Raw genomic sequence first — 11,155 nt, forward strand, 5'->3', positions numbered from 1 at the left:
TCCAAGTGGCCACATAGGAGTCCCTCTTCCCTCTCTTCCTCCCTGGAACCCGCCTGCAGTTCTGAGGTCTCAGATTCCCCGTGTGCTGCCGGGTGAGAGACACCTGGATGGGGGGGCGGGGAGTCCCAGAGGTTCCTGACTTATGGCCAGGGGCGGGACACAGGTGTCAGGGCTCAGAATTGGGGTGGCTTCTGCTTTGTGAGGCAGATGGTGCCCTCTAAGGGGCTCCCCTGCGGCCTCTAAGTGGAGTACCCCATGTCCGTGCCCGGGGAGGGGGTGGATGTGCCCCTGACTCTGCTTGGGAAGGCGATGACTGGGCCTGAACCCATCCCCGTCTCCATTAGGGCTTAGCCGTGCCCCCATCTGCCCCTCCCATCCTGGAGCCAGCCTGGTGGCTTCCAGCTGGTTCCCTGCGCGGAGGGACAGTGTGTGCAGAGGCTTCCAGAGCACACTCGACTGTTCACAGCACAATCGGATGGTTTGGAGCACAACAGTGAAGCACACTCTCCCCACACCCGCGCCCAGGGCCCACTTTCTCACTCGCAGCAGCTTCTCCCTGGAAATGGGGGTCACTGGAGCTCAGGAGCTCACACCCAGAAGCCTTGCACCTGGGGAAAGGCAGATGCATCCCTGGCAGATGGGCCACCTCTCGCTCTCCTTGTGCAAGCACAGCCACCTCACGCGCGTGTCCTGTGTGGACACCTCTGACCCCTGGCTGCCTGGCCCTGGGCAGCGCCATGGGAACCGGAAGCTGCTGAGTGGAAGGGCCAAGCCTCTGGCCTGGGGCCCAGCCTCTGCAGCATCCCCACCCACCCCTACCTTGGGTCTCCCCTGAAAAGGGGCTGCCCTTGGAGTACAGACTGGGGGGGGGGGGGCGGTTAGAACCTGACTGGAGAACAAATGTCTACAGAGAGATGGCTGGATGGATGGGAGGCTGGGTGGACCAGTGGAGGGATGCATGGGCTCATGAGGATGGATGGACCAGCGGAGGGATGCATGGATGGATGGATGGATGGATGGACGGATGGACGGATGGGAGGACCCATGAGGGAGGGATGGACTGATGGGAGGCAGGAAGGCGGGGAGGGAGGGAGGCTGGCTGGGACTGCAATCCTCCATCTTTGAGAGCCCTGGTGAGTGAGGCAGGGACAGGCCGCTGCCCTAGGTCCAGGCCTCTTCATGGAGTGTCCCGAGTCATCCTGGTCCTTGACTTCCCAGCTCCAGGAGGAACAGACTAGGCCCAGGGTTCCCTTCTCCACCCCTTAGTCACTAGGTCTCCCCCTGGGTGGGCTTCCAGCCTCTACCCTGCTTTCTCCCTTACTCATCACTCCCTCACACCTCCCTTTCCAGTGGTCTCAGCCCCATCTGTCCTTCTGAGTACGTGAGGGGAGCAGGAGACCCACCTCTCCCCAAAGACTTGAGCTTTTGGGCACAACATCCGCCTTAGCCCTCTCACCTGACGACACCCCTTACCTGGCCTCGTGCCTGATCCCAAGCAGAATTAGCAACAGGAAGAGCCAGGCCCGGGAGAGACAGCCTACTATATATACTCTTCTATATATTCTATTTCTATTGTATATTCAATCTGTACATGTGGGTGTAAATGCTGTTAAATGACAAACCCAATATTATACCGTGGCTGGTGGACTATTTTCATCCTCAGTGCTGTACAGATCTATTTTCATTGTATATTTGATATATTTTTAATTTTGTAGCGTGTGGCTGGGCCAGGCCCCAGCCTCCAGCCTGGGACAGGGGGCTGAGCTGGGCTGTCTGCTTCGTCCTGTGGCTCAGCAGTGTTCTAGCCTCTGCCGGAGGCAGGCGCTGCCCTGGCTGTGTCTCTGCTGTTAGATGTAGGGCCCAGAGCTTGGTGAGTGAGTATGTGTGTGCGTGTGTGTGCGCGCGTGTGTACAAATGTGGGCGTGGGTGTGTGGGGGTGCTGATTTGTGATTCCCAGTGTTCACCCCATTCCTGAAGAACATGCTGCCCTCCCCCTCCTGCTCCCTCCCCTCAGCTCTGTCAGAGAGGCCTCAGGGCAGGGTCCCACGGGAAGCCCCCCGTTACTGGGAAAGGACATATTCTGGGCTGGTGACTCATTGCCTTCACACCGCTGGACTTGCCAGAAACCAGGAAGAAGGGACCTTGGGGAAAAGCCCCCAGTTTATTTTCCAGCCAGCCTCTGACTGTTGCCATTGGAGTTTCAAGCTCTTCATCCGGAAGAAAATCTCAGTGTTGCCTCTGCCCTGCGTTTGTCCTTGAGATGGTCCCAACAGAGGAGGGGACAGCTGCCCCTCCCCTGTGCTCCTGACACACACACCTCTGCTCACTCTGCTGGGGAGCTGGAGATTGGGGTGAGGCCAGCAGGCCCAGGTAAGCTCCAGCCTCAGGTTCCCTGGAGGAGCAGGAAGTGGCCGAGGAGGGGCAAGCCCCCATGTTCCCACACAACGTCTCCCCCCACCCCAGGCTTTGGTGCTGTCCTTCCAGTGCCCACAGGAGACAGAGTGGACTCCAGGGCCAGGCTGGGGCATGCCTAGAAGAGCCAGCCCCTGGTCCCTGCCCCTGCCAGCCCACCAGCCTCAGTCACCAGCTTCTTGCTCAGGGAGCCTTCTGCCCTCTCCACTGAGGCAACATGAAGCTCGAGGCCCAGATGGGGATGAACAGGTGGGGCACCCAAGTAATGCCAGCAAGGTTGGCTCTTCCCTCCAGCAATAAATCTGTAGGGACTGCTGCTTTCCTAGTGCCAGGAGAAGCCCTCCCAAGTCAACCTGCCAAACCGCGAGGCTGGGGCTGGAAGCTGCGGAGTCCCAGGCCATGAATAAGCTTGCAGTATTACAGGCAGGGGCTGCCCTTCTGCCCCCTCAGAGCCACCCCCAGGCCATTCCCCACTGTGGAGAAGAGAGCGACTGAACAGGTTGGAATGCATGTGATCCCTGAGCATCCGCTAGGCCCTGGAACTTGGGGCCTGCTGCCTCTTCACTGGGGCCTGGTGACAGGTGGGGGAGGAGGGCCCAGGGCCCCTTCTCATGCCAAGCACTGCTTTGTACAGTCCCAAGCACACCTGGCAGGCAGCACTTTAGGTTCTGGCACGAATTCAGAACAATTCAAGTCCATGTGCCCCACGGCTGGTCAGAGGCCTGGTCAAGACCACTCAGCCCAGGGGAGGGGGCAAAGCATCATCACCCCGGAGCCCCTCTTTCCTCTCTATACCTCCCTCCCCACGGTGTACAATAAAGTGTCTGTTCTTACCAAAGACCTCTTGCCTTTCTGACCTGCCTCGGGATCAGGGAGAGGTTTCGAGTAGGCCTAGGGTCTTGAGGGCAGTTTAGGGGTAGCCTTGAGGGCAGTTTAGGGGTAGCCTTGTGGATGGGCTGGGTCATAGAGAACTGCTGTGGGAATTGTGCATGCTGAATGGCTGAGGGGTGTGGGAAGAGGAGAAGGGAAGGGGGTTTATTTCTCTAGGTCTCTCCCTAGGACTTGAACAATTCACAGGCTTGTCATGGGCCTTGCTGAGTGCCAAGTGTAGTAAGTCCTCACCTAATATTGTCAATAGGTTCTTGGAAAGTGGCATAAAGCAAAATGACAAGTAACAAAATCAGGTCTTCAAATGACTTCCTTCCTCAACATCGTAAGGAAAGAAGGTCCTCGAGGACCTGCTGTATTTCACACATCTAACCTTGTGTGAGCTCTTCAACAGCTCTCGGAGGAAGATAGCTTGTTTCCAGGCTTTTCCAGGTGAGGAAAAGGAAGTCTGTCTTGGTGTCCACTTATAGGGCCTTGTGGGGAAATTCTTGCTTGGCCTCACTGCCTGGAAGAGCCATCCCTCTCAGCTCTGTGAGGGCAGGTGAGTAGAGGCTGGGAGAGTAAGAAGCCATATTCTAAGTTTTGAGGGAGTGGCCCCTCTCTTCAAGGTGGCTGTCTCTTTTGCAAGCTTCAGTGGAAGGTAAAGATGAAATAAGGGTTTCTACATTATCTATTCTTCTCAAATTTCATCCCCAAGTATTTAACACCCACGGAAGGCTCGGCTGTGTGAGGAGTAAGCTGGTGGTCAGGGAAGCACTTCTTGCTTCAGCCTCCAGGAGCACAGCCATTGGAAGAAGCAAGAAGTCTGGCTTCTGGGGGAGGACGCACCCCCACCCCCACCGCCAGGGTACTCCGCCCCAGCCTGGACTGAAGCTGCCTGACCTTAGGCACATAGAACCAGGTCCCCAAAGAAAGCTTCCATTTTCTTGGGTCATAGAAAAGTGTTGTTCCAGGAGTAGCCACTAGGTGGCAGGGGAACCTTTCTCTCCAGCTCTTCGTCCACTTACCTCCTCTGCAACTCCATCACTTTTTTCCTTTGAGGATGAGTTTATCCCTTGAGCAAACATTAAGCATCCATCACGAACCAGTTCTATGCTGGTTATCTTTGTGGGCCTGTTATAGGACAGAGAGAGGGGCAGCCCAAGCCCCGCAAACCTGCTTATTCTAAACGGGTTCTGCCATCCGCCACATCAACACAAAACATAGGAGACTTTAATGGGAAGGAACTTTAATAAAACTAGGAAACAATACAGGTAAGGCAAAGAGTCTAGTTTCTAAGTGAAGCACCCAAAGTTACCCGCCCCCTCGTGGGTAAAAGTCCATCCATATGGGATTGGCCCAGAGCAAGGCCCCAAAGCCTGCCACAAGTCTAAAGCATCTTCCAGTGGGGACCCACAGCAAAGGGTCAGAAACAATCAGACAAGCCCAGAAGGAAAAGAGCAAAATCAACATCAAGATAAAAGCTGCCATTGTCACCTCCCCACGGGTCTCACCCACATCTGTGTCACCCAGTCCACGACCAAAAGACAAGCGCAGTTTCTTCACATGTCTCTAGGCTCCATGCGCCTCCTCCAGGTCTCCTGGCTCCATCCTGCTTCTTTCCTCAGTCTCTTCTGCAGCTTCTCCTCTTCCTGCTCAGCTCCACCCTCCCTTGGGAGGGGCAGGGAACCTCCCCCTTTCCTGGGGACCACCCTGTTACAGGCCCACAAAGATAAGAAAATCAGCTCCCTCGCTCTGGTCCCTCTTCTCCCACCCTCCAGATTCCAAATCTCCCCCTTTAAAGAGAGGAGTAGACTCGTGCTGGGCATGTCACTTCTTATAAACTCATTCAATTGTTTAGTTGAAGGTAATGTTGGTTGAAATATCAGCCCTCCTGCAGGAGGGAGACTCACTAAGCAGCAACCTAACCAGGGTCTGGGAGCTAGGGAGTCAGATTTCCTAAGTTCAAATGCCCGTTAGGTCTCCAGCTTCCTGGGAGATCTGGTGCAAATGTTTTAATCCCTCTGAGCTTCAATTTCCTTGTCTATAAAATAGCTAGAATGGAATGGCTGGATTGCATGAGATAATGCACATTGCTGTGTGTCGTGTACCCCATCTTGGTTGCTGAAAACCAGCATTTTATTATGTCTCATGGTTTTGTAGGTGAAGAATTAATTCAGTCAGGAATGGTCTGGGCAACTAATCTGGTGGCAATTGAGGCCACTCAGTGGTATTCAGCTGGCAGAGAGACAAGTCTGGAGGGTCTAAGGCAGCCTGACTCGGTCATTAAAATAGCTGACCTCAGTGTGAAGGGCTGGAGGCTGGGTTCAGCAGGGCCTGAGGCCAGAACACACCTATAGCTGTCTCCCACAGAGCTCCTCTCCGACGCCAGACCTCTTACCTCATAGCTCAGGTAGGAGCCAGGCCCAGAGAGACCGTTTCAAGAGACAGAGTGGAAGCTGCCGGTTTCCAGTGTCACTGCTGCCGTATTCTCTGGGTCACAGCAGGTAATTTAAGAGGAGGGCACACAGATCTCATTTGCAAGGATCAGAGGGGTGAATCGCCTTGTGGCTGCCCACATAAGGTGTCAGTTCCAGGGTGGTAGGGATCTGCAGTCACTGGCACCCGGAGCTGACTCCTAGGGGCTATCAGCTGAGACTGGGGCCCAGGACAGGAAGTTCTGACGAGGAGGTAAGCTGACTGCTGTTGCATGAGGGACCCGAGGCAAGAACTGTCCTGCTGAGTCTCACCTAATTCCTGACCACAAAATCATGAGCAAACTACAGTGACTGTTGGATATATGCCACTAAATCTGAGGGGCTACTGGGCCCCCAATTCAGAGTGATGGTAACCAGAACATGAACCTTAGTGATTATCTAAGGTTCTCTCCAGATAGCTCCTAGGAGGCCTCTCAGCATTAAGATTTGGAACATGCAAATAGAATAGCTGGGGAAACTGAGGCCCCGGGCAGGGAAACAATTTAGCCAGAATGCCCACAATCAGGCAGGGGGGAGGGGGTAACTGAAGCCAGCACTTGGGTTTTTGACCTTCCAGTCCAGGGTGCCCTCCAGCATAGCAAGGTACTGACGGGGAGGCTCCTCCCTGTCCCACCTCCAAGCCGTCACCTCATTAGTTCCATGCATCAAGGTGGAATCGAGTGTTGAGGGTACAGGTTTGGCTCAGCGCTGGGACATGCACAGAAGCAGCGGGCAGGGCTTCCTGCCTTATGGGGATGGTCACATCTGAACTTGGCACGTCCTGCCCACCGCATACCCAGCAGAGCTGGGCACACTGCTCACATCTTCTCAGGTGGAAAGAACCCAAGAAATGAGGCAAAGTCTATGTCTGTCACTCGACAACAAACAAAATATTAAATTTCTTCGTGCCAGCCATAGTGCCAGCTGTGGGGCAGAGAGACTCCGTGGAGATCCACCCTGTGGCTCCCGGGTCAGGGCGGGCCAGCGCCCGTGTCTCTCCACTTCTCCAGGGCCGGCCCATGCAAGCAAGGCTCTGTGGGCTTGAGGAAGAGCAGAGGAGCCAGAGTTTGGTCTGCCTCTGCTGACAACTGTTTCCCCTTTCCCCAGGACACTGCCGGAGGGCACCGGCCCCAGCAGGACTAATTAACTACTCTAATGGAATGAACCAGTTTTGCTGGAATTAAGCCCAGGTGGGAGGAATTTGTACTTTTCTAGATGGAGAAATGCTGAGTGCCAAGGAGTCTTGCCAGCTGAGTCCTGAGCTAACGTGAGTGAGCACACGCGTGTCTCCGGCCCCAGGCTAGGGTCACTAGCCCAGAGGCCCTGAGCAAGGAGGGCTATGGGGGTCCTCTTAGCCGGCCCCAGGCCTCTGCTTCCTATGGTCACTGCTCAACATGCAGACACCACAGGGGCCCTGCTATCATTCTCTGTCCCTGACCATACCCCAGTCCTTGCTCAGTCTCCCAACGCTCACTGCTGCTCCTTACCCCTGAAATCTCCCCAGGAGAATTATGCCTGTGATCTGGCTCCCAGGCCCCTCCCAGTCTGTTGATTTCAACTTCATGGTTTGTGAGGGTCTGGTCCTAGCCAGGCTTGCACCTTTCTGGTTCTTTCCCTCTTTGAATGGGCCATTAAAGACCATCTTTGGGGGTTCCCCAAAATCCCAAATACACATTTACTAGGATTTTCAAAGCCATTCAGCCCTGCCTCAGCTAGTGCAGAGCCATCTAGCTCACATCCAAAGGCCCGGAGGACTGGGTTCTCTCCAGATAGCTTCTGGGAAGGCTCTCAGCATTAAGATTTGGAACCTGCAAGCTTCTTCGGGCTGCTGCAGGTGGGGGACAGGAGAAAATGAGTGGGTAGGGAATAGGAGGCTTCCAGCTTCCCCTCCAGGAGGGGCAATGTCCTATTACTCTGTCCTATTACTCTCACAATTCAATGGGTTTGGGGAGCAGCGCAGGCTAGGAAGGGATGCTGGTTCCTCCTTTCTGGACCTGAAAGGGAAGGGTTGGTGCCTGGTGGGAGCTGGAAAGCCAAAAGGGGGGCAGGTAAGTATGAGGATCCATGGGGCATCTCCTATGCCTGGTGCCCCTCAAAACAAGCAGAGTGCAAGAAAGATAGAAAGAAGTGCAAGGAGAGGAGATTGAATGGCTCCTGTCACTCCAAAGTGGCTGAGCTCCACACAAAGGCCCCAGGGGGGGAAAGGTCTATCTATGGCTTTGATGTCAGATTCTCAAGCTTCCCATGGGGGAGAGGGGGATCAGCCTCAGCGCTCAGGTAGCAAGGGCCTATTTGAGGGTTCAGGAAAGGTTACAGGTGCTTGGCACTCCCCTCCCCATCAGTGTCACACTGGAATCAAACATTACCCTATTTTCCTATTATTTTGCCATGTTTTTATTCTGGGAAACCCACCATGGCCAATGCTTTGGTGTGAACTGGCCCCCAAACAGATGTTTTTTTTTTTCCTGAAGAAATCAACACTCTCAGGAAAGGAAGGGAGAGAAAAGGTGATCTTGGAGGGAAAAGCTTGCAAAATTAGAAATTTCCAACTATGACCTTTTTATGTTCTTGCTTAAACCTGTCAGTTATCAAGGTATTCATGGAATGGAAAATGCAGAGAGGGCACAGAGTCCTGGATGCGAGAGTTAGGCTGAGAGAGACACGCGTGGTCCTGGAATTGAAAAGAAACCCCAAATCAGCTCTTCATTCTCTTGACAACCACTGCGCAGAGCTGAGGGGGCGATCCGGCGCAATGTCTCATACAACCACAAGGGGGCAGCACCCACCCATCCACTTGGGGCTGTCACACTGCGGGCCGCGCAGGGGGGGCTGCTCTCTCCTTTCCGGGGTTCTGGGTTCCCGGGAAATAGCATGACCTCATATACACAGAACCGACAGGGACAAGCTCTGTGATGTCAACTGCAGCCCACGGACACCCCCCAGAAAAGTCCAGAAAGGACCAGGTAACATGAGTTCTAGGCTAGACCCTTCAAGTGGGTTCCCCTACCCCACCCCAGCTTTCTGACTCCCCCCCCAAGGCCTCCTCTTTTTCCTGGGAGCTTTCTCCTTTCCTCTCTCCCACGCGTTCTTCACTATCCACAAACAATGCAGAACAGAAACACCCTCTCCGTGACACCACAGAGATTTATTGGGGTAAGGGGAGACTTCTGTTCCCTGACTGTACACCTGGAACAGCTCCTGGCACGAAGTAGGCACTCAAGAAATATTTATTAAATGAATAAATGACTCAGGCATGGGGTGCTGGATGTTTTAACCCCCTTTCCACCCTACCCCCATCAAGTTCTCCCTTGAAGAATGGAAAGTGGGGCAGAGAACCCAGGGGAGTTTGCCAGGACCCTACCTGGATGGGAATGGACATCAGCCAATTCCTTCCTTAACCGGTTTCTGGCCAGACCTGGCTCTTCTCTTCCCCATGACATTTGGGACTTTTCTTTTGTGCTGCAGCAAACTCAAAGCCAGCTCAAGTCTTAAATGCAGACATCAGGTTGGAGGGCTGGGGTGACTGGACAGAAGAGATGCATGTTACCACAGATCGGCAAGGGTCTGACCTCTTTGCTTCTAAGCACCCTGTGCATTTGTTCTGCATTTTAACCCTTCCTTGGAGAGCACCCAGGCGCCTCTTGTTTTTCCTGGGATGGCCAGATGCTGCCTGATCTGGAAACCGGGAAGTGCACAGGTGTCCAGGGCAGGTGTGTCCATTACTTTGCATATCTGCCTTAAAATCCTCCTTACCTCATCCAGATGGACACGGGGGCTGCCTGAAGTTGTTTTTGTTTTTTTTAAAAAAGACCAATTTAAAGATGTAGGAGAAGCTTTGGACTTAAAAATAAATAAAAACAAATTAATCTGAACATTGTTCTTGGGATGGGGCCAGTGAAGTCCGGCTGGTGACTAATGTCTTGGGGATGGCAGCTTTTCAATCACTTAGCAAACAGGTTCTGACAGGCAGGCACTGTGGGCGCCATCGAGATGAAAAAGCAGTGCAGGTCTGGAAGAGTTCAGGGTTCCATATGGGGGGTGAGATTAAAAAATGCGACGTCAAATTGCAATGAATCAAACAATAGAACCAGCAGTGGGGCAAGACTTGGGCCCTTCCCATGGGCCCCCAGACAAGGATGAGCCGAGGCTTTAACCTGATGATCTCCCAGGGCCACCCACCCCACACTCATAACAGCGCCAGGGTTACGTTTTCCTTCCACCCAGACCAGGAGGCGCTTCTCTGCCCAGGGCCCCAGGGTACCCCCATTCCACCGTGGGGGATCTGGTGACTGGCACAGGGGCGCCTGGGCATCCAGACGCCGGCATCTCACGCCTAGTTGGGGCTCAACAGCTAGGATGGGGGCGGGGTGGTCAGGAGGCCCCAAGACGGAGTCTGGGGCAGGAGGGGGCAGCCTCCTCCTCGTGACACGGTCGCTCCACTCTCTTCCCTGGCCTCCAGCCCGCCGCAATGGAACCGCATCAATGCGCCCAGCCTGGCGGGGAGGGGCCGACGGGGCCACCAGAAGGGGCGAGCGGAGGTTCGAGGTCAGGGGTCCAGAGCGCTTCGGAGCCCACTCCCCCCCGGCCCCCCGAACGGCTGCAGTGGGAGGAGCTGCCGCTGGAGCCAGGCGGGGAGCAGAGCCGAGGGGGGCGAGGGGGGGTGGCGGCGGTGGCGCGCAGGGGCGGCGCGCGGGGCCGGGCGCTGGCGGCGAGCGCTTACGCGCCCGGGTCTGGCTCGGCTCCGCGGACCCGGGCTGAGCTCCGCCGCCGCGGCCCTGCAGCAAGCGGGGTCCGACCCGACCCGCGCCGCGCCCCGCCCACCCCGCCCCGCGGAGGGCGCGCCCGGGCGAGGCGGGGCCGAGAGGAAAAGGCGCCACGGCAGAGTGGCGTGCGCAGCCATCGCCGGCGGGAGACCCGGCGCCCCCAGCGCCCCCAGCGCCCCAGCCCACCGGCGCCGAGGCGCCCCCTCCGCTAGGCTCCCTCTCCCGCGCCCCCCGCCGCGCGCCCAGGCCGGCGCCCCGCCCGGAGATGGGCAGCCGCGCGGATGGCGCGGCTCCCCGCGCGGCCGGACCGCAGGAGCCCGGCGCCGGGGCGCTGCGCTGAGGCTCCCTCCCGGCGCGGCCCGGGAAGCCCGCAGGTGTCCTCGGCCGCCCGGCGGGCGCCTTCGCGGGGGCCCCGCGCCCGGCTCCCCGGAGCGGCCCCGCCCCCCGGCTCGGCGCCGCGCAGGACGCCCCGTCTGAGGCCCCCGCCCCGCCCCGGCGCGGCCCCCGCGGCGCCGCGCCCGGCCCAGCCCCGCCGAGCGGCGGACGCAGGACCCGAGGCTCGCGGCGGCGGGCGCGCTTGTTTTCCTGCCGCCGCCTCGCCCTGCGCAGCCCCCGCCCGCCCGGACGCCGCGCTCC

Source organism: Talpa europaea (assembly GCF_964194135.1).
Source record: "Talpa europaea genome assembly, chromosome: 9".
Taxonomy (NCBI): domain Eukaryota; kingdom Metazoa; phylum Chordata; class Mammalia; order Eulipotyphla; family Talpidae; genus Talpa; species Talpa europaea.